The sequence below is a fragment of the Onychomys torridus genome, chromosome 15 (genome assembly GCF_903995425.1).
Source record: "Onychomys torridus chromosome 15, mOncTor1.1, whole genome shotgun sequence".
Lineage (NCBI taxonomy): Eukaryota > Metazoa > Chordata > Mammalia > Rodentia > Cricetidae > Onychomys > Onychomys torridus.
The window spans coordinates 72,420,949-72,445,204 of record NC_050457.1 but is presented as its reverse complement, the minus strand read 5'-3'; the positions used below and the strand labels follow the sequence as shown (position 1 = coordinate 72,445,204).

General features: G+C 40.6%; 1 protein-coding gene across 3 annotated transcripts in view; it reads left to right on the top strand.

The window, feature by feature from the left end:
- Adcy2 (adenylate cyclase 2) overlaps positions 1 to 24,256 on the top strand; it is a 381,912-nt gene that overhangs the window by 74,264 nt on the left and 283,392 nt on the right. Inside the window, exon 1 of one of the 3 annotated variants that reach the window (XM_036206714.1) lies at positions 13,834 to 13,923. The exons of the other annotated variants lie outside the window; for them this stretch is intronic. The gene's annotated coding sequence lies outside the window, so the exon portion shown is untranslated. Of the gene's footprint in view, positions 1 to 13,833; positions 13,924 to 24,256 lie in introns of those variants that run through there. 3 annotated transcript variants of the gene reach the window in all.

Genomic DNA, 24,256 nt, shown 5'->3' with positions numbered 1-24,256 from the left:
CTGGCTTGGGTTTGTTTTTATTAATAAGACTCTTTAAGATTCATGCTACATCATATCTTATGAAACTAAATAAATACAGATAAAATTTTTATCACCAAAACTTTTGATTGAGTACGTGTCATGTTTCAGCATTTACTTTCCTTATTGTCATATTATTCCCACTATTAAAATGTTTAGTGAATACCCTTGATTAAAATTTGCCTTCAAATAATACAATAAAATACCCCATGTTTTGAAGCAGTGCACATGTTTATAGGTGACACTCTTATTTTCCATTTATCTTATATTGCATATGTTACTGATGCCCAATGTATTGCCACTATTTTCCTTGATAAAATATAGCACTGATGGGATTTTTTTTTTAGTAAGAAATATATTTTGCATTCATGTTTTACATTTATTCTGGAGTTCTTCACTTGGTTATATAGAGCTCTGCTATGAATGAATCTTCTGGTTTTCTTTTGTTTTTGCTGTTTGGTGCATTGAACCTAGGGCTTTGTGTATTCTGTGAACTTTCTGGAGGAAACTACCAATCCTGATGCCCTTAATACAAGCCCAGTTTCTTGAGAAGCATCACTATTTACTTCAGCAGGTTTTCTGCATGGTTCTGGAATCAGCAATTATTAAAAAAAAAAAAAAAAAAAAAAAAAAAAACACTGAAAATACAGGATGAAACATTATTTAATTTCTACTTGTTGGATTTCCCCCCTTGAGAATGGGGTTTGTAGTCAGAAGTTTTTCTGTGTCCTGCCTGGTCCTGTAGCCACTTGGACCCAATTAAACACATATTACTTACAAACTGTGTGGTCTATGGCAGGCCTCTTGCTAGCTACCTCTTATATCTCAAATTAACCCATTTCTGTTAATCTGTGTTTCGCCATGTGTTCCATGGCTTTACTGGTCGTTGGCATGTTGCTTCTCCTTTGGGTGGTGGCTGGCATCTCTCCTGCCTTTGCTTTTCTTCTTCCTGTCTCTGTGCTTGGATTTCCCACCTGCCTCTAAGCTGCCTTGCCATTGGCCAAACGGTTTTATTTATCAACCAGTAAGAGCAACACATATTCACAGCATACAGAAAGACATCCCCCAGCTGAGGTTCATCTAGAAATGAAGGCTGTTTGCTCTGAGCCTTCTGTCATTAATAATGTAAAGGCTAGAAGCACCCACATTATCACTGACCTCTGACCTCCCAGACTCATCCCAGTTCCTTAGCCATGTGCCAGAGACAATAGGGACTATTGGCAAAGGCAGAACAATTTTCCCATTAGACCATTTTAGAGATGGCTCTTACTTGTCTTTAGTTTGGATCTTTCTTTGTTTTCTAGATGGCATGTTTCTGCATAAAGTTTTGAGTTGGGGCTAATCTCTGGAATTCACTGACCTGCAAGGAACAGAATCGTCATCTTTGTCATATCAGTGTCTCACCCTTATACCCAATGATCCCAATAAATAAACACGAATATTTACTGGCATCAATTATATGTACAAACCCCAGCAGGCAGTGATATGTTGTGAGTGGGCACAGTGTGAAATGAAGGGTACTCAACTCAGCCACTCAATGACATACTCCACATAGAGTCTAAGAGTTCCTTGACTGAAATGTAAATGCCAGTGGGATAGTGTGTCTCTACCTCTGTATGCTAGCTTTGTCAGCATTGCAGACCAAGAATCTCTTTCTATTTCTCAGTCACGGGTCCCTGAGCAGTTATTCTAGTGGGATGGGGTAGATAGGAATGTCTACTTGCTCTGTCAATGGTGGGTACGCTTCATGTTTGTGAACTGATCTTTAAATAATTAACACAGATTTGGGTCTTACAATAAAAGAAGATTTTTGAACAAACAAAAGCTAGTGTGAACTCAGTCCATAAACAGCCATGTGTTATCAGAGGAGGCAGGAAGGAAATAGAGATCCACAGGGAAGCAGAGCCACCTTGCCTATCATTAGTTTGCTACTTTAACGTATTATTATTTTGATGATTTTATAAATGTATAGCAAATGTCACAGAAAGATTTTTGTTTCTGTTTTGTGCCCAATACGTTTAACCAGGACCACTCCTATAGGAGTAGGTGTGACCCTGTTCACTGAGCATGGGCAACCGCTGATGGCTGCCCATTCCTCCTCTTTCAACAGCTGTCAACTAGGCAAAGTTTGAGCTCCATGAGCCCCTTCCTCATCTGTGAATGAGTGTTGATGGGCCCAGTCTTGTGCAGGCCCTGTTCAGCATTCTTTATTTATATTTATGGACATATATGCTCATGCATAAATATATATATAAAATTTCAATAGTTTCAGGGTATATTTAAACCTAACAGAAACTCAAATATCTGTTGCATGAATGGTGGGCCTTTGTTTCTCAATTAGTGTTTGCCAAACTCTTTAGTTGAAAAAGGAAACACATTTGATATGGTAATACTCTTTTGTCAGCTAATGGTTTATGCAAGCCTGATCCTCAAAAGCATACAGAACCACCTCTGTTTGCACAGGCTTATTAAGCAGAGCACACATTGGTGAGGTATCAAAAGAAATCTCTGGCCTAAATTAATTGTGTTTTTCCCTGATAACACATAAGAGTGGCATAAAGGATGGTGAAATTTATGTTAAGTGTGAGGGTTAGAGGGAACCTTCTGTGTGACACGTGATGCTTCTCAAGTAGCTGGGGGAGGGGGGCGCTGATGGCACTCTGCCATCTACTGTGGGGGAGTCATTGTTTTTAACTTGATATTATAATAGTGAAATGCTGCCCGAATTTATGATTATTAAGACTTTATGGAAATGGTCATAAAACTTAGAAAGAACTGCTTGAGTTTCCTCTGGGGTCTAAAGTAGGTTGTTATATATTTTTCTCACTAGCATATTTCAGTCACTAGTGATTTTAGGTGTTCAAATTTAATACAGTGATGCACAGAACAAAAAGGTACACATATTAAGAAAAGCAATGAGGATGTCAGTGAACCATAACATGGAATTGTAAGTACACTGGATTGGCACATTTCTTATCACTAAGGCACCAGGATTATTCAGCTATCTACTCAGGTGTCAAAAGAAACCCATTTATGACTTTAAGAGCCATCTAATGCTAGCAACCATGTCCCAGCCCACCAAATCTGTTCCATCAATGGCCTCCATCTTGTCCTCCTTGCTTCTGAGATGATGCAATCGCTCTAGGAAGTTAGTTTTAAAGGTTCTGAGTCATGTTTTAGGGGGAATTATGTTTCTGAGTCTATCAGTGAGTGTTTATTCCTTCCTAATCTGTGATGTAGAAAATGCTGGTATACCAGAAAGCTGAGAATGAAGAATCAACAGTTTGTGTTAATCCCCAAGAGACCAAACACCCCAGTGACTGAAGACTACCCTATGTAGGAGGAAACACTCCATCCCACCCTAGGAAGACCAATTGCATCTTTTCATTTCATTCTGTGAGTGCCATGCAGAGTGTAAGACTGTGTTAGCCGTGCAAGATAGTGAGTCGCCAAAGCTCCTTCACAGTGAGGTGGTGTGGACCACTCCTGACATCACCTCAAATGTAGGTACATTTGCAGTCTGAAAGGATGCTGTGTCCTGGGAGAGGTTGCAAGAGGCTGGCTTTCCAAACAAAGCCACAGCCTTCTAGCCCTCCTTAACCAAGAATCCATCCGCAGTTGTCATCAGCTTGGAAAGGAAAAATGGTTGTCTCCAATAGAGTCTCACTGTATTAACTCTGCTGAAGTTCAGGCTTCCTGCCCAGCCGATGGCCAGCACAACATGAACTCTTTGTGGACTTTTTGTAACATATTTCTTTGTTTTGTCTCTTTTTTTAAAAAAAATTTTTGGTCTTACTGTTCCTTGCCTTGTCTATTATAGCTTACAACTTTATGTTTTTATGGGTGTGTGTGTGTGTGTGTGCTTCTTGTGGTTTTCTGCACTTTAAAAAATTCTGGTTTGTTTTCTTATTTTCTAAGAAGAGAGAGAAAGGACAAAGAACGATGTGGCTTTGGGGGGGGGTGGCTAGGTGGGGAGGATCTGGGAAGTATTGATGGAGTGAAAGTCCTGATCAGAGCATACTGCATGTAAAGAATTTTTCAATAAAGATTTATATTCATTTATTTGTTAGCACACTACCTGTGGTTTTTACACTTTAATCTAATCTCATTTCTCATAAATCACTCTCCCCTTTGTCTGTTCATACCTAACAGACCTTGAAAAAGCTGTCTGCACCCTGGTCTCAGTTTGTCCTTGGCCCAGTGTTGGTCCAGAGTGAATGAGGTTCTAAGGCAGTAAGAATGCTCTGAGGAGAGCAGAGATCTACCTTGGTCCCTGTGGGCGAACACTTTACTTCCCCGGGTCACCTCATCAAGGTCACTGTCAGGTTCCAATACTGCTGGAACAGATGGCCCTCGTCATCCCTTCTTTTACTATTCTGCATGTTGGGTCCCCTTCTCCTTCTGGAACTTGGATAGAAGTGACTACACACCTACTTAAAACTTTCATAAGTCTAAAAGAAAGACAGGCACATTCGATAAAGAAATTTTAAAGTAAGCTACCAGTTGCCGAAAGTACTTAAAAGTTAAGGGAATGTTTTCATGTGGTCATCATTTATCATGGTCTGTTATTCCTTGTTCTCCCTTTCTGTTCTTGATCCAGCTGGGATCTCCTGCTCCCCTAAGCTGTCTTTCCCTTGAACCTTGCCCTTCATTACTCCCACTGTTGTCCAGGTTATTCATGTAGCTCTCATCCATTTCTCTGTCATTGGGTGATCCCTGTGTCTTTCCTAGGGTCCCGTTTTCTAGGTAGCCTCCCTGGAGTTGTGTAGCAGTCTAGTCATCTTTGTTTTACATCTAGTATCCTACTATGAGTGAGTACATAGCCAAAAGAATGGAAGCACATGAATTATGAGCCAGGGGCTGTGGAGCCCCCAGCTGGAGCAGGCCCTCTGGATAAGTGAGACAATTTTAGCTTGAACTGTTTGGGAGGCACCCAGACAGTGGGACCGGGACCTGTCCTTAGTGCATGAGCTGGCTGTTTGGAACCTTGGGCTTACACAGGGACACATGCTCAGCCTGGAAGGAGGGGACTGGACCTGCCTATACTGAATCTACCAGGTTGAATTGAATCCCCAGGGGAGTCTTGGCCCTGGAGGAGATGGGAATGGAAGGGAGGGGATGGGGGAAAGGTGGGAGCAGGGATGGGAGGGGGGAGGACAGGGGAACTCATGGCTGATGTGTAAAACACAAATATAGTAAATTTAAAAAAATAAAAAATAAAATGTAAAAAAAAGTTGGAGGAATGTCAAAAAATTAATATTCTTGACATATAGAGAGCTTTTATTCAGTTTGATAAAAAGATTAAAACCCCCAAAGATGAAGAGACAGTCATGAATGTATAATTCACAGGACAAATAACACATGAAAAGCTTAAGAGCAGTCTAGATAGTAACGAGTAAATTCCCATAGGTGAACACATGTCCTGTCCCTGGGCCGTGTGTGAGCATGAAGCCACGGAAGGGATTTTGCCACTTTTCTTCAAGTCTCAAAATGTGCATTTATTTTGACACATCAGCTGCACACCTGGTGAACTGTAGGAAGAACATAATTACATAAATGTGCAAGATGTGTCCTGAGTCTTTGCAGAAACATTCCTCAGTTCAGAAATGCCAGATTAGAAATAATGGGTGGCACGTTAGCAATTGCTGGAATATGAAGACTTATTACTATCCTACTTGTGATACATCCTTAAATATGTGCCCAGAGTTAGTTGATTCAGTGGATTTTATTCTGGTGTCCTTGACCCCTCTGGCTCCTACAATCCCCCCTACTCTTCTGCAGGATTCTCCTAGCCTCATGCTTGGCTGTGGGTATCTGCTTCCATCAGTTGCTGGATGAAGACTCTCTGATGACAGTTGAGCTAGGCACCAATCTGAGTGTAGCAGAATATCATTAGGAATCATTTCACTGACTTTATTTATTTATTTATTTTGCTAGTTGTGTTTACTTCTACAGAGTCTGAACCAACAACCAGGAAGCCTTCTTGGGACTGACCTTGGCCCTGTGCATATATGTTACAGTCGTGTAGCTTAGTCCTCTTATGGGACTCCTGACAGTGGGAGCAGGAGCTGTCTTGGATTTTTTCCTGCTTTTGGGACCTTATTTCTCTTACTGAGTTGTCTTGTCCAGCCTTAATATATGAGGGGAGGTGCCTAGACTTACTGCAACTTGAAATGCCATGTTTGGTTGATAGCCATGGGAGGCCTACCTTTTTCTGAATAGAAATGGAGGAGGAGTGAATGGACAGGGGGAGAAGAGAGGCAAGGGGAGGGACTGGGAGGAGGGGAGGGAGGGAAAACTGTGGTTGGGATGTAAAATAATAATGATAATAACAAAAATCATAAAAATAGTATGTATAGCAGAACTCCATTCTGCTTGTCATAGAAAACGGATGGGTAAACATCCAGAGGATGACAGGAGAGTGACTGGAGATAGTTGTCAGAGAGACTGCCGACCATCTCCTCTGTTTTAGTCATCCATGATGTCCCTAATAAACCTTCATCAGCATGGAAGTGAAGTGAAACATTCTTATTTGTTAAAGAAGTTACATTATTAATATTGGTTTTGTTTATTTTAGAATTTTATACACGAGTACCATAGTATAGTATTTCTATTTCACCTTCTCACCCTTCCAACTCCCATGCTCTACCATTCCTCAAATGCATAGCATCCTTTTCTTTAGTTACTGCTGTTGCATATATATATGTAAGGTTTATATATAGTTGAAACCTACTGAGCTAATGTAGGGTTGCTCATATGTATTTAGGGCTGACAACTTGGGATTGGGTAAGCTATCAGGGTGTCCATGTAATTAATGTTCTAAATGTAGAATTACCATGGTGAAAATACATAATTTTTCATTAAGGATGCACTAAGAAAGTAGAATCTTTCTATGAAACTGAGCATGCCCAGATTATATCTCTTACGACAGGACTATATTACTTTTTTTAATTCTAAAATTTTATGGCTTTATATACATGCATGTAAATGTGTGTATTCATATCTGAATATGCACATTCATGCCAATGTATTTGAATGTTTCTATGTACAAAACTTAGCATACATATACCCACCTATGTATTGCCATGTGCTGTGTAACAATGTTTTGGTCAACAACAGACCATACACACGGCAGTTGTCCTATAAGATTAAAATTCAGCTAAGAATCTGTCCTGCCCAATGATGTCAATGCCACTGTGGTTCCTAGCACATGTGGTAGTCACATGTTTCTGGTGTTGCTAGTGTTCACAGAGCTACTATGCTGTTTGTCCAGTAAAAACACAGTACATCACGCTTGACGGTGAAAACAAAGGACCATGATTAGGTTATGTGCTTGCTATCCTGTGTGCTTTCATTGTTTAGAGTGAATTCCTACTGATAAAGTTTGTGGAAAGCAATGTGTTCTTGCTCAAGCAGCCGCCCAGTTTGTCTCCTGTTATTGCCCCCGCCTTGGACAAACGCTCAGGCCATGCCCTGTGATTGTCATGCACATCTAGGTTGGCAAACACAAGTCCTGTGATGGTTGCACACATTTCTCAGAGCTTAGCACATCATTAAGCGTGGCATGACAGAGCACACATGTTCATCTGAGTTCTCTGATGTCTCCCTGAGATGTGTCTTACAAACTCTCTGTGTAGTTTTCCAGCGATCTTTTTAAAGAGAACTGTAAGAGAGGTTGTGGGGGAGCTCTATGGAAAAAGCCAAGAGTTTCAGACAATATTTGGGGAAGGGCAGCACCCTCTACTTGCGGCAGCTGGCAGCCATGTGAGCAATTGCAAATGTCTCTAACACCTCCAGGCAGATTGTTACTGTGGGAACAGACCTCACTCTGTGAAGTTGGGGGAAGCAGGCCTGCAGAACCATGCTCAGCTTTGCCTTCCGATTGCAACATAGATCCTTTTCTTTTGTGAGTTCTGGCATTTTAAAGAAATTTTATATTAAAATAAAAAGCAGTTGGTCTTAGAGCATATATGAAACCTGTAACAAACCGACTTGACAATGTAGATGTTAAACCTGATCTAAGAGAAGGAGATGATACCAAATGATGTCTGTGTGGTCCAAGAGGACTGAGTCATAGTGAAGCAGCCTGTGTGTGGAGGGAAGAAGTGCTTGGGAAGGGTTGTTCCTAGAAGAGAATGGTCTTGGCCTCATGGTATGGAAAATGGCATGCCATTGGGAATTAGACACAGAAGTTGGCAGTGGCCATGGACACAGGGTTCTTCCAGATAGTTTTGGAGTGTTTAGTGTATGGTGGCCAAAGGATGTTCTGTGGCTCAGGATGCCCTGCAATGCTGTGGATGACCACCTGGATGCGGGTCCTGGGAAAGAAAGCAGCATGCCACTGAAGCTGCAGTTCTCCAGATGAGCAGCATCTTCCCACAGGGGCTTCCTTATTATTTCCAGGCTTCTTCCTTCTCCTGCAAACCAAGTTTGGTGCCAATGGAGCTTAGGCTTCTCCTCTGCATCAGTGAATCTGAGCCTTACTTCTCATCCTGTGGGTCTTTCAGGCTGTGTTCTCAGAGAAGCTCTCTTTAAAATGACACCTGACAGTCGCACCACGCCAACACACACAGGCATGAAGAAGGTCACTCAGGCCCCATGCTTGATATCCTTAGTGTGCATGTTCCCTCCATGGCCTCCTCATTGATCCACAATCCAAGTCTTTTCTGATCACTGGTTTAGAGGAAGATCACCCTTTTGGACGGGAAACTTCCTCTTTGCCACTCAGATCCTGATGGGGCTTGACCTTTAGGGATCATATTGGGTGGACCGTGATGAGACATATGGAGGTCCTTTTTCTGAACACAGCCCCTAAATAGCACATTGCTTTAGGTCCAAATCAGAACCTTTGGTTCCCTAGGAAGTCAGTATTTTCATGCTTTTTTTCCCAGTGGACATGAGGCATGACTGGCCCGAGGTCACCCTCCTGGGTAGAGCTTATTCTGTTTCTGAGAACAACCCATCCGACATGAGACCATTTTTTTTTTTCAAATGATGATTCTAGTCATAATTTGAATTGATTTTCATCTTTGATTTCAGAACTGAAATATGCATCCCCATGTAACAAATTTAGACTGTTTATTTAGATAGGCTTTTATTGGAAAACTGCAAGTGGTGTGGGTGAAAACTTGTATATACAAAACACATCATTAAAAAGTGTTTCAGAATTTCAGTTTCTCCTGAAAACAACACTGGGGTATTAATAAGCTAGCCTGTAGGTGGCTTTGCCAGGATTTCTGTAAGGTGTATGAGTAAGTAAGATGTAGGGCCATTCTGTGCCTCCCACTGTCCTGTGGGAAATGCATTGTACCCCCACACCCCTGATTGTGGCCATGTGTTTTTCAGCTCAGCTTGCCTCTGGAACTTCTGCCCCCACTGTGTATCTCACTCCGCTCTCTCAAACATGCTTCGAATCTAACCTTTTTTAAAAAACTCACTGTTGTGGAGAGCAATGGAGGGATTTTCCACAGAGCACAGGAAGAGCATAACGCCGAAAGTGAAGTTTCTGCCCTGGCCAGCCTTCTGAAGGGTTTTTCTTCTTAAGCCCCTTCCTCAGAAGCCAGGAGTTCATCCAGTTACTCAGAGCCACAGAGGCTTTGTGCTAGGCACTGTTCTCACGGCTGTGACAAAATACCTTGTAGAAGCCACTTGAGGGAGGAGGGTTCTTTCGGCTCATAGTGTATGCAACTCCATCATGGCCCACAAGGCATGGCAGCATCATGGGCTCCAGTGCTCACGGCAGCACGAGGCCATTTTGTCACATAGGAAGGCCGATAAGAATCAGAGAACTGGGGCAGGAGCAGGGTTGGGTTGTCACTTCAAGCTGATGATCTACCATCACCAGCCATGTCCTGTGTGCCAAAGGTTCCACCACTTTCCCAAACAAATCCTGCATCTAAGGGACCACTTATTCAACATCATATTCAAACCGTAACTGTCCTTTTCAGGAACTGTCTTTAACATAAAGATTACTGGAGGGCACAAGCTCTTAATCTCTTCCCAAAATTCATCTGGAGGCCAGACCTGCTACTGTAGCTCCAGAAGGGCACCTTATGACCTTCTGCAAAGAATGAGCTTTGCAGCATGCCCTACACAGAGAACTACTGGCAACTAAGTAATGCTGAGTGCAGAAGAAAGAGTCTTCCCCAGGGAAGGGCCCACCAACTGGTTATTCAATACCTCATGGTCACTCCTGAAAATGTGCGTACAAGTAACACTATATAGACTGAACAGGTTGTTCTTATGTATTTAGGACAATATATGCATGCATATATATGCATGTAATAACAGTGAATGAAAGAAGAGGTCATGAATTTGAAAGAGATCAAGGAGGGATTTTTAGGAGGATTTGGAGAGTGGGAAGGGAAAAAAGGAAAAAATACAATTACAATCTCAACCAAAAAAAAAAAATTAAATAAATAAAGACAAAAATTGAGCTTCTTTCCCTAACCAGCCAGTGTGAGGTATGGGAGATCTTGGGGGTGCTGGGGAGGGGGAATGGGGTACTTATTTCTGTATTCCACTGAATACATGCTTGAAATTCTGAAAGAATAAAAACGTTTAATAAATCATTCATTTGCTTAGTAAAATAAATGGTTTTTCATGGATTGAATAGCCAGTACCCACTTTTTCACTAATCCCAGAATTTCCATAAAAATGGGGAAGAAAACTGACTCTCCAATCCAGAGAGAAGTCCTGAGATCATTTCACCTCTTCCTGTCTAGAACCATGCACATATATCACCACTTCCTGTCTGTGGCCATGTATACACTTCACCACTTCCTGTCTTTGGACATGCATACATGTCACCTTTTCCTGTCTTTGGCCATGTATACATTTCACCACTCCCTGTCTATGGCCATGCATACATCTCACCACTTCCTGTCTATGGCCATGCCTGAGCTCATTTCACCTCTTCCTGTCTATGAACATGCATATATGTCATTACTTCCTGTCTACGACCAGGCATACATTTTGCAACTTCTTGTCTATGACCATGCATACATTTAGGTTTCTTTGATATTCTGCTTTGAAGCAAACTTTCCACAATTGCACATTTGGGCCCTGGATCTTCACAGAGTCCTCACAGGACATGCATGAGGATAACCAAAGCCTACAGAAGCCTTTATTCACTGGTGTCTCTGATGTGTTTTCTCTGGGTTACATGAGTACAAAACCCTTTTCTCAGGAGCAGCAGCTATCCAGCACAGGGGCTACTGTTCTAATATAACTTCCCTTCTGATGTCAAAGGTTTTCTGGGGCAGACTACACACTATTTGCTTCTCTGCTTAGCTCTTCCTTGGGGAGTATTTCTTCAGTAGATCTACCAGCTGACTTTAATCATAATTTTTCTTCAGTTGTCCATAGGCTACTCCTGGGGTCACATCACTGTCACCATGGTATGATTCTATGCTACTCCCATGCCTGGCCCTGGATCCCCAAACCCATATTATGTATAAGCGGTTAGTGCAGGACGTAGTTGTCAATACCTAGGAGAGCTGCTATGTAAGGCGGATTCTTCTAAAGCACCCCCTGGAGCTACCTATGCTTTTTCTCATCTCTTTCAGAATATGTGTTGTGAATGGAAATTCCTAGGGGAGAAAAAAGTACCACAATGTGTTGAAGACTCTACAAGGCTGCTTGATTAAAGAGATTTGCAAGTTGTATGTCTAAAGCCAACATTATCTTGATCTTAGTCCTCTTAATAGCCATTCATTGTCCACTCTGCATCTAAACTCACATCCTTTTGACTCTGAGAGAAAAATCTTTGGATTGTATTTGTAGCATACCTAATTAGCTCCTACCAACTAAAAAACTAAGACTTTTATCAGATAGCATCTAATGTAGCAGATGTATCCATTTTGCTCTAATCTGACTAACCTAATCTTCCTGCTGATGCATTGGGAAATGCAATGATTTATGTCTTTCTTTTGTAATATGAATATAAAAGGTCCATATAACCATGCCTATGGTGAGGCATGCCATTCAGGGCAACCTGATTTCATGTTCTTGGGCTATGATCACTTGCGTTTAGCTCAGAATAAACTATCTCCATTAATTTTAAGGAGAGAGCTGGGTTTTTTGCATCGGTAGTCAGGATGCTCCCCTTTTGAAACTCATGTAAGCAGATATAAGCAACTTCATGGAGTCTGAAAGGGCTTGACGTGGAGATTCCAGGTGTGTGCCACAGGCCTTCAGCTGCTTTCACCTTAGTCATTTTTTGATTGAATTCTAAAGACAAGTTTAACATGTCATTTAATGCTCAAGTAAAGACTTGAAGGGTATAGTAGCAAAATTTGTCATTTTTAGTGAGTGGGGATATTACTTCTGAGAAAAGGAAATTGGATATGTGATTGGAAACTCACTCTTAGTATGAGAGTAGGTGGGAGTTTTCATAGACTAAAATATATATACACAATTGATGTCAGCTCTCTCCTCCTTACAACTGGTAGGAGTTGTAGAATATTAATAGCATCTATAAGAGCTGTCCTTTTATTCTGCTAATGCCATTATTCACATCTTTCAGAAATTCTGATATTAAATGGCCCTGTTTTTAAATGAGAATATTTAACAGTTCGCAGTTTCCTGTGAGCTGACTCCTGCCTGCCCCACCCACGCCACAGCTGTAGAGGGAATAGGAAGCAAAGACTGTTTCTCAGAAGCTACAAGACCTTGATTAGGGGGATTTAGTTTAGACAGCCGGGAACAATGAAGCAACAGAGGCTTTAATATAGACAGAGGAGGCAGTTCTCCTCTGAATCTACTGACTCAGTCTGAAAACAAAATAAACCAGGAAAGAACGGAAATGTGCTTTAGAGCGAGGTAATATTTGCCCCAGAAAGCTGCCCTCAGCGATGCATTGGTGCAGTCTGGATTCATCTCCTTGTTCTTTACTGTGACAGAATACTTGACATAAGCGACTTAATACAGGGAGGGTTCAATCTGGCTCACAGTTTGAAGGTGTAGAGTCCATCATGGTGGAGCAGTCATGTTGCTTGAGCTTGCAGCGGCTGGTCACACTGTGTATGCAGTGAGGAAGTAAAGAGACGTTAGGTAAAGCCGTTGTCACACAAGGGTGGGAACTGAGTCCAGCTCTTCAAAACCCACATTAAAAAGAGATGAACATGGTGGTGTGGTTCTGTAATCTCACTGCTCTTAGGGTGAGATGGGAAGGAGAGAATGGAGATTCTCCAAAAGCTTATAGGCAGCTGGGTTTGGTGAACAGGAGATTCTGACTCTAACAGGATAGAAGGTGAGGTCAGACATGTCCCATGGCATGTGCTCATCCTTACACATACACATGAACACACACTCACAAACATATACATCCTACATGTAGAGACATGTACACACACAGAGACATGTACACACACAGAGAGAGACAGACAGAGACAGAGACAGACAGACAGAGACAGAGAGAGACAGAGACAGAGATGAAATCTTAGGCTCTGCATACTTCTTTCTTTTTATTCAGTTTGGCACCCCAGCTCTTGGGATGGTGCCATCCATATCCAGGCCAGGATTTTCCTTCTCAGTTAATCCCTCACAGACACATACAAAGCTTTCTGCTAGGTGGTTTCAAGTCCTGTTAGGTTGAAAATGGAGATTAACCATGTATGGACACATATATGTGCACTTAGAGATGGTCTTAGAGTGTTTGGAGGGGCCACTTCCTGATAAAACCATTGCAACTTGGAAATGCCATGATTTTGAAATACAAATAACTGGGGCATCCTTATTTAGAAGCCGAGCACGTTGGTGCTTCATGAGCTGGATGTCGCTGCTCACTACTCCTGACTGCGTCCCAGGAGAGGCTCATCTCACAGATCAGCAGCCCAGGAAAAGATCAGAATTCAAGAATGAAAGGATGATTTCTATGAATGCCTGCTGACTTCACACCATCAGGTTAGGATTTTCATCTGAGGATCGGGTTTCATAGCACAGTTAGGGACATGCTATGATGCTGAACAGACAGGCGAGGTTTAAAAAAAAAATGATGTAGATCAGGGACCAGTGTGTTCTTTGAAGTGATGCCAAGGTATGGTGATAAAATCCACTGATACATAGGACACAGTGAGGGGCTGAGAACGATACTGGTCATGGTGGCCATCCATGGCATGGGCTCTGTGACAAGCCATAATTGTGGGGAAGAAGTGATGGTTTTCAGTTTTTAAGGCAAAAGTGGTAACAAGCCACTTGTGTGGGTGATGGTCATGGAGAAGCACAAACAGAGCAGGGAAGCCGCAGACGGAGAAAACTAGAAACTGTCACTAAGAGGACAGTCAGGAGGAAAGAGACTCGGGGACAAGCAGGGCCCAGCTCACCCATTAGCAGGATCCAGTAGGGTGAGTGGTCTTCAAGAACTTTCTGCAGAGACTACATGGCAACAGCTGGGCATGGAACAGAAGGAAATTAGCAAGGGGTATTGTGTGTATATTAGTCCTTGGAGATGCCACAGGATGAAGGAGAGAGAAGAGCAAGGTGAAGGAGTCGAGTGGATTCATGACTCCATTTGTAAGATGACTGGAAGGATCAGAAGTTAGTCATGTGCCAGGCAGTGGTGGCACACACCTTTAATCCCAGCATGTGGGAGGCAGAAGCAAGTGGATCTCTGTAGGTTTGAGACCAGCCTGGGCTACAGAGAGAGTTCTAGGACATCCAAGGCTACACAGAGAAACCATCTCAAAAAAAGATAGTCATGTATGGAATAGATGCCATCCAGTCTACAATGTTAGGTGACATGTGACCATGAGAAGATGCTGGGTGTATACATGCAGGATGGGAGGACAGGGCATCCAAGGATTTGGTATTGTCTTCTTTTTCTTAGGAGAGATGTTTTGAGTCATGAGTGGGAAGGGATAATGTGAGAGGAGGGTTGAGGACATAAGGGATTAGTTCAGTGGACACTGTAAGGACAGTTTTGAAGTACAAAGAATGTTTCTGATTTTAGCAAAGCCAAAGGACAATGTTTCAAACTCAAAAACATCTTCTCTAGGGAGAGACAGGTTAAGGTGAGAGGAAAATTTGGTAGACTTGGTATAAATCTACACCTTGGCCAAGCTTATTAAACCATACAGCCAAATTTTAAGTGATCATTCCACACTTAGGCCAGAGATTGGAGGAGACTCGTCTGGAAAAGACAGCTTAATCAGAGGAAGGCCCTTCCGGTTCCCCCAGCCTATGTGTGCAGTTGGCTGTGCCTCTGCAGTGCACATGGGGCCACAGGACAGGAGAAGAACAGGAAACCAGTTTGTCGCAGCCAGCTCTCTGACTTCTAAAGACTGACCCAGACTCTGTTGACACTCCTCATGGAAAGGTTCCTTCTGTTTAGCTGGCTACTCCAGTGAGACATTTTCCTCTTGCCCCATCTTTCCTCCATCTTGGGTTCCTTCAGTCCAGTGTCACCAGGGGATGGTGACCTCACTAGAATCCATGATGGCCAGGTCATGGACCTGCTGAGCATCCTTCTGTAGCCTCCAAGCCTTTGCCGAAGTCTAAAGTGTGTTAAAGTAAGAAACTGAGAGTGCTTGGCCCCTCCTGCCCCTTTGCCCTCAAGTCTCCACCTTCCATTCTTCCACACACCTGTGCATTATTGTTAAGTCTTGGCGTGTGATTGCGAGCTTCTCATAGCATTGGCTATAAATTAGATCAAAGACATCTTTCCTGTATACTCGGATTTTGCCATCACTAGCCTGTCCTGTTGAACTGGGGCTAAATCACACTGGCAGACACTCAGGTAAGCCTGCAGGTGGCTGGGGCTCAGAAGGCAAAGAACATCATCTGTTACAATAGAACTGGCAATCACTTGTATGTATTTTCAGACAGGCATGAATTGAAGTAATAGAAGTCTGCTACAGGAACTTGCAGCCTTGACTGAACTTTAGATGTCAGGTGGAAACAAGGAGCCCATCCTTCTGATCCCATGCTTTCTGGGAGAACACCAGACTCACCTCTTCTTGATATTGGCTGTCCCTCTAGGGGAACACCTATGCCCTGTGAAGAGTTATTCAGACACCCTCCTCTCCATTGTCAACTCCTTTGTACCATTTCTTGCTCAAACCCTCTGTATCTTTCAGGGGAAATAAAAACAGAACTCAAGTAAGCCCACATTTAGCTCCTGGTAATTAGCTTTAGCTCAGCCCATGGCCTTATTTAGCACAAACACATACACATTTGTCTTTTAGCCCCAACCACTCCTGTGTCCTGTTATGGTTTTAACTTCACTAAATTAAATCTACTCCATAGAGTTCTTGTCGCTCCTGTCAGTGATGCTCAGGAAATCAACATCTCTTTTCATCATCTAATTTATTTGTTTGGAAGGTCCTAGTATGTGCTCATGAATGCTGAAGATAGGGTATATTTAACCACTTTGGGAAATGAATACTATAATTTTAACCAAAAAAAAAAAAAAAAGAGTACAGTCATTCACAACATCAATAGCTCTGAAGACCTGAAATTCTGATTTGTTCCCAGTGTGTAAAATCAGTGGCATTTTTAATGGAACAATGACATGTCTTATATGAAATGGCCTAAATGTATTTGGGAATTTTTAAGATTGAGGAGTGTATTTTATTTCATCATTTAATAATTAAAGCTTCTGAAATAATACTTATTTCCAAAACAGTTCATCTTATTTTTATAAATAACTGGCAAAAGGCATGCTATACACCTTAAGTTCCCCAGGAATTTACAAAAGCATGCAGAATCTTAAAGCTCTGACATTTTTTTTTTCTAAATGCAGTTCATGAAATCATTTCATTTCTTCTATTTGGGAGTAGTCTGGAGGCTGTTTCGATGAATTATTTAGCCAGTCAGTGGAGTTTTTTCCCTCATTTCAGAAGAAGGCATAATCATGAAGATGACTGAATTTATAAAGTGTTCTTTCATGCCTACCAAAATGTGAGTGCTCATTCTGTGTGTGGTGGTGCATGGTAAGTGCCAATTACTTTGCAAGAATGCTGAAGGAGCTGGGCTATAGCTCTGTGGTGCAGGCTTTGCTGAGCACACACATGGTCCTGAGTTCAGTCTTAAGAACTGAAAATAAAAAAGAAAGGAAAACAAAGTATGAAACAATATAGTCTTCTTTTGTCAGAGACATGGAGCAAGAAAATGTGGATGAGATAGTTAAAAATAAACATTAAAAACCATTCATCAGAGTATGCTTTTGAGAGAAGAAACTAAGTAATATAAATGCTGCCCAGATTAGTCAATTTTATGTTGTAATCTCAAGGTACCCAAGGCTGGGTATTTTATTTAGAATAGAGTAGTATCGAGAGGCCAGTGTTAGAGGTTTGGGGTATAATGCTGACTTCAGTTTAGGTCTGGTAAGGACCTCAAAATGGAGGCTGACATTACAAAGTCACATGAAAGTAACCAGAAGCAGAGAGACTCATGAGGGGCTAGTCACTTTCTTTTATAGCAACCTTCTCTCACAACCAGTGTGGACCCACCATGACCTTAATATCTTTTGGGGGAAATATCTCAATGAATGAACAATTCAAGATAAAGCCCATCTCTTAAAGGTTTGTCCATCATTCATTATCACCATACTCAGGACCAAGTTCCAACACATGAGCCATTGGGGGATGGGACACACTCACACCATTTTCAAATTCATTATAATGACAGACACATTTATTCTTCCCATACGAAGACCTAATGATAGAACAAAGTAATGGTTCCATTAGTTCAACTTGGAGACCAAGAGTTTTTTGAGATTACTTACAAGCATATGTATAAGGGGTTTCTCACAAGAATAGGACAACACAAAGACACCCCAGCCTTGGTGACAGCTCATGGAAACTGCATCCCTGGAGCTCTTGGCAGGTAGCTTGACAAGGTCTGGAACTCTTGCTACTGCCTATTACAACCTTGAGGGAGGAAGCAACTTTGTGAATTTTGAAAGTTTAAGGGACTTCCTGAGATCTGTGAGTTGTTCACTTCCTGAACGTTTAATGAGACTTTGTACATGATGGGATGTGTAGCATGAATTCTGATTGGTCTTAATAATATACACTCAGAGCCAGATATCAGGGTAAATGCTGAAAGATCAGAGAGACAAAGGAACAAGCACAGCCACCTCTTACCTCACCAACTCCTCAGCCTGAAAGGGGTGAGCTCCTGTCTCTTCCTGCTTTATATTCCTCTCTGCCAAGTTGTATCACTTCTTGTATCCACCTCCCTGGTGCTGGGATTTAAAGGCATATACCTCCCAGGTACTGGGATCAAAGGCATGAGTTCCCAAGTGCTGGGATTAAAGGTGTGTGCCACCACTGCCTGGATTCTGAGGGTGACCAGTGGCTAACTCCATACTCTCATCTCCAGGCAAGCTTTATTTGTTAGAACACAAATGAAGTATCACCACAGGGATGTCTCAATTCAGAGGAAATGGCTACAAAACGAAGTCATAGCAATGACTTAATTTGAAAGCCATTGTTTTCAGTGTGTTCATACAGTGATGTGCGGAAACTCACAATCGTGGTCAGATTATTAGAAAGAAAGTGCATGGCCAATAGTGTTGGTGGGTAAGCAGATGGACATAAACTTAGTGGACTGCACACACACAGCGTCTGCCTTGTACTGTCTGAGTATGGACTAGAGGACCAAGGACTATAATGATACAATACTGACACACTTCTTTTTCCTTTAAGTAGCCGTGGTTTGTGGAAAAATTGCACTCAAATTTATTTGCAGCCACTTAAGATGGTATGTAATGAGTGCCTACTCTTGGCAATTTGGATCTCAGTTGCAAAACTTATTTAGTGAGACTTCTTGATTATCAAATACCTAATGGTCAGTGCTTAAAATATACATATAAGTAATATTATATGGACCAAACATGTTATATTTATGTACTTGGTAATATACATGTATATACACATACACACAAATATACATATGTAACAACAATTAAAGAATAAGAGGCCATGAATTTGAAAAAGAGAAGAAGGAGTAAATAGTATGGTTTGGTGGGAGGAAATGGAAGGGGAAATTAGGTAATTATATTAATCTCAAAATGAAATGTACATAATTTGAAAAAACTTTATTTGAAGTGACTAAAAAGAAGGCAAAAGTTAATTTTCTTGACCTGTCCTTTTGATGTCCCTTCCTGTACAACCTTTCTCCCTATCATGGCCGTTTACAAATGTTATGGAAATCCTTACTGTTTATGACTCTATACAGATGATATGGAAATTTAAACAAAATGGATGGTATTTTAATAGAATAGACATTACTTAAAGGAATTAAGGAAACAGAAATAGCAAATAACTATTTTAGAAATCTAGAAAGAAGAAACTTTTCTTCTTTTCAAAATACGTTTTAAATTAAGATAGAACTCATCACTTTTCTCCCTTCATCCTCTCCCAGATACTGTCCATTCAACCCTCCCACACCCTCCCTCTCAAACTGATAGCCTCTTTTCTTTGGTTATTATGGTTACATAGCCTCTTCTGTGTGGTTATCCAGTACAAAGGGGTCAGTCCTGAGACTGTGTACATACAAGCAACAAAAGTGGACTCAGTAGGCTGTATCTATACATGTGTGTGTCTGCGCGCGTGCGCGCGCACACACACACACACGTAACAATGATAAGTAACTTACTTAAAAGGACCTTAGTATCAAAGAGTTTGCCCTGGTTCTGTGTACTTCCTGTAGTGTGCATTATGAAATAAGAAGAGAATTTCTTGATTCTGACACCATACTAATATTTCAACTAGATAAAAAGAGTGCAGCAGAAGTACCCTTGACCCCTGAACCCTGACCCCACTCATATATGACTAGTGGAGCAGTGGTGTCTCATACCTAGTTCCTGTTACCTCCTTAACTGTAATATAAGTTATTTGTGTGTGCTGCTTATTGGTAGGATATCAGTGCCTGGTAGAAAAATAGCTACTTGGTGGATTGATGGGCTAGATAAATAAGGTTTGCACCAAAACTATGAGGTGGATACTGCCAGTGTTTCTAATGGGAGGGATGGGAGAAAGATATAATTATAATCTCAAAAGGAAAAAAAAAAGGAATGTATAACAGGCGTATAGAGATTAAAACATTTTTCCGGAAACTATGTAGAATATGTTCTGGGCTGGAAAGAAAGTTCAGCTGAAAATAGAATATTGTTACATTCTTTAAAAATCTTCTGTCTCAAAGGGTAAAATTAAAAGGTTATTTTGATATATACCCTCAAATTAATTCCTATAATTTAAGTCCAATTCCTAAGGGGTAAACTCTTAGCAAATAATTGTTTTAAGTCCTTGCCATTTTATAAAAAATGTAGTGTATGAGTTAGCTGTGTTATAAAAATAACTATTTCCAAATTGGAATTCTCATTAAAATGAAGATCAAAAAAATGATGTGAGCCATTAGCTTTTTAGATTTTGTTGTACTCCACTAACTGATTGAGCAATAGGAATAAATGAGTATTTATAGCAAAGAGCATATGGAAGAGTCATCTTTAATTGTGGCTATTATACTTGACCTAGAAATATAATAATGGCCAGGTTCTTTAGCCTGTGTAAAATTTAATATTTACTCTCTCAACTGAGAATATTACTATAATGTACATTATATATTTGTTAAAGTAGATGAGATAATGCACATGAGCTGCCTCTGTTAGAGTAGTGGACAGTGAGCACACATTTAATAAGTAATACCTTCCTGAAAACAAAGAAGCTCTTATGAAAACATTAGAATTAATAGAGAGATTCTGTGAATCAGTGTGCTGAGAGCTGTTATAAACTGACTTCAGTATACAAGCTAAAAGGAAACAAACATAATAAGATGATAGACATACATTTATTCATACAGGTACACCTAGGAATATATTATTATGCTGATTTTTCCATAATAATATATCCAGGAGTAAAGAAAACAGGGCAAAAAGGACTCAAAGTTGTTGGAAAATAAGATGGTTATCAAAGGAGTGCAGTAAGAGGAAATACTAATGTTAAGGAGATAGAATATATCTAACATATGAATATTCAACATGCTTTGACAGTATGTCAAATTTTCTATCTATAATTTCTAAATTGAGTGCTTTATCAATCAAGGTGAATGTGTAAGTATGAGGAAATTATTATGTGAAGCAGATCCACACACAACTACTATATATATATATATATAAAATATATTAATATGTATGTATATATAGACATATATATAGAGAGAGACATATATACTAAAATGTAGGAAAGTTCTAATGATGAGGTTAGGCTTCCAGAATAAATGTAGGCAGATGACCAGACAGAAATGGTTGGATGTATATCTTCAATTAGCTATTTGGGAATGAAGACAAGATATTACAGTTTCTGGTATTAACATTCCTACTTAGGTGGCCTCATAATCTCAGTATATCTCACTGAAAGATGCGTTCATGTCATCAGGGAGAGCCAATGGAACTATGTAACCATGCCAGAAGCATGACAGAGAGAAACTAATAAATGTTGATGCTGTTTGGGTGAGAAATAAACTTTTATATACAAACTACTAACAGAGCCAAACTTGGAGTCAAACCTGAATAGCATCAGGGAAGTACTGCATAGATCAGAGGATAGAGGATGACCATCAAGTGATGACCATCCTAAGTGAGACAGCTGCATCGCTGAGGACGATGGGGTTGAAGGAATGCAAGAGTCTCATGATGAGGAGATATGTAGCCCAGAGTCTTCTGGACATGGCATGGCCTTTTCACTAATGGACTCACTGCAGCCATGGTGAGCTTCGTAAGACTGAACACATCAACATTTCATGATGGATGGGGGTTGGGGAACTATAAGACCCCACATCTTCCCTAAAGACTGTGGTCAGTTAATGGTTGCTAGGGCAGGGAGTTCAGTCTTATTTAGTGATGTAGCCACTGGGTAAGTTGCATTGCTCCAGTAAGTACCCTTCCCCGCCCTGCCCCCCCACACACACACAGTGCTGGGGCAAGCCACTCTAATTAAAATCAGTGAGTCAGAGCTGGAGTGATGGCTCAGAGGTTAAGAGCACCAACTGCTCTTCCAGAGGTCCTGAGTTCAATTCCCAGCACCCACATGGTGGCTCAAAACCATCTGTAATGAGATCTGGTGCCCTCTTCTGTGTAGATAATAAATAAATAAATCTTTAAAAATAAAATAAAATAAAATCAGGGAGTCAGACAAAAAGAAGACAAGAAAGTAGGAGGGAGACTTGAGAAGGGTCTCAGCAGAAAAAGGAGGGGATAAGAGAGGGGCGAGGGTGACATGATTAAAATTTATTATGCAGTGTATGAAACTATCAGAAAAATAAATAATATATAATTTCCAGATAGGAAGAGAAAACTGTCTGAACGGGAAAATCCGTAAACATCATATGTCAGAACAATGACTCTTAGTGAATTTACAGGAAGTGACTGAGCAGTTCCAGGATGGAGGCGTTCAGCATTGATGCCTGGCAAAGGAGGACAAAAGAGAGGAGAGCAAACTCAATAAATGCATAATGCCAAAAAGAATCAAAATGGAAATTAGTCACACTGAAACAAAACAACAACAACAACAAAATCAAGACTCCCTCTGCTTCTTCCCAAGAAGCCACTGATTGCACATGTGTATGCTGCACCCTATTGAACGTAGAGAGTACCTCATTCATGCATAATAGGCTGTGTTGTCTCTTCCTGAAATGGACAGAGCTTGGCAGATGTCTGTGCAAAACTCCTGTAAGAGCAAACCAGAAAGAATGGATGGAAAACTGCACAAAACAAATGCAGTGCATGCTTAAGCAAGCTAAAACACAATCTTAAGAAGCACTTTCAGATGAATTATAAAAGTGGATATTAGTCAGCTGAGCATACAACTCCATTGGAACACCATTTGTTTTGCAAGAGGCCCATAGGATCCAACACCAGCAAAGCATAAGGTGAGGGGTTCAGTGTCATCTGTGACTTCATAGTGATTTTAAGACCATTCTGGGCAACATGAAACTGCTTTAAAACCTCAGAATAAAAATAGATGAAAAAGTAGGGAAACATGAGTGAAATATTTACTAATCTTAGGGGAAATTTGAAGAGAGCTACAAAGGTACATAAGACAGAATGGACCTCACAGAGATGTGATGAAAGACACTGAGGATTCAACATTAGCCACAAGAACCAAGGTAATAAGATAATGAGATTAAATAGATTTGGACACACACACACACACACACACACACACACACACACACACACACAGTGTACACGTTTCATTATACTGCTTTTATTTTCTTTTATTTTTATGGATTTATAAATCTGTTGAAACATATTCCTGACAATAATGAAGCAGCCTAACGTTTAAAAATGCAGTATGAGAATTTTGGAGAAAACCAATTGAGCCTTTAATCTATACGTCTAAGGTCCCATTGAGTACCTGAGGAAATTGGCCTCAAGTATCCACTCCAAGACATTTCTAATTACTAGGATGTTAAAAATAAGAAAAGTCTTCAGAGATTTAATAAAAGTAACTCATTAATTATGTAGGAAATGAAATACAATTGGCAACAGTATCCCAAGCAAGGAATATTTTTGCATGATCTCATAATTTCATATTCAGCCAGACTGTTTCCAAGAATCAAGAATTCAAGGATGTCATACTTATGTAAGCACCCTAGCGGTCTTCACAGTGGCTGAGTATGAAGAGGTAACTTGTTCTTGAAAGTACTCAAGATCCTGTTTGCTCTGGTAAATAATACCTTACTCACAAAAAAGATGAGCAAACAAAAATGAAAAGCAACAATAACAACAACAAAACTAAACCAAATGATGTCTTTCTTGCAATGATCCCTTTAATATTGAATTTGTCTTACATTTTCACTAGAACCTACTTCAAAAACACCATACTGAAGAACAAGTTTTTTCCAGGAGATGACAGAAAACTTAGAACTAGCAATGTGATCTCTCCCGAATCTATTGCATCTTGCAGAGTGCTCAGGAAGTCTGGAAGCACAGTGAAGCCACAGTGCTTTCCAGGAAATCATTAATTTTTAAACAATAATGAAGAATGTGATAAACTTCTGAACTTTATGACTATCTATACCTCTGAATCAAATTAACCGTGACCAGTGTGGTAAAACAGTACCTCCAAGTCTTATATGCCCTGACAAAATAATAAAACTTAAAAAATGGAAGCCACATTCACAAGGATATAAAGCAAATCAAGAGCATATATAATACATTTTACAATATAAGTTGGTTCAACTACTTAGAAAATATGTGAGTGTCTACCACAGTTCAGCACATGCAGAGCTT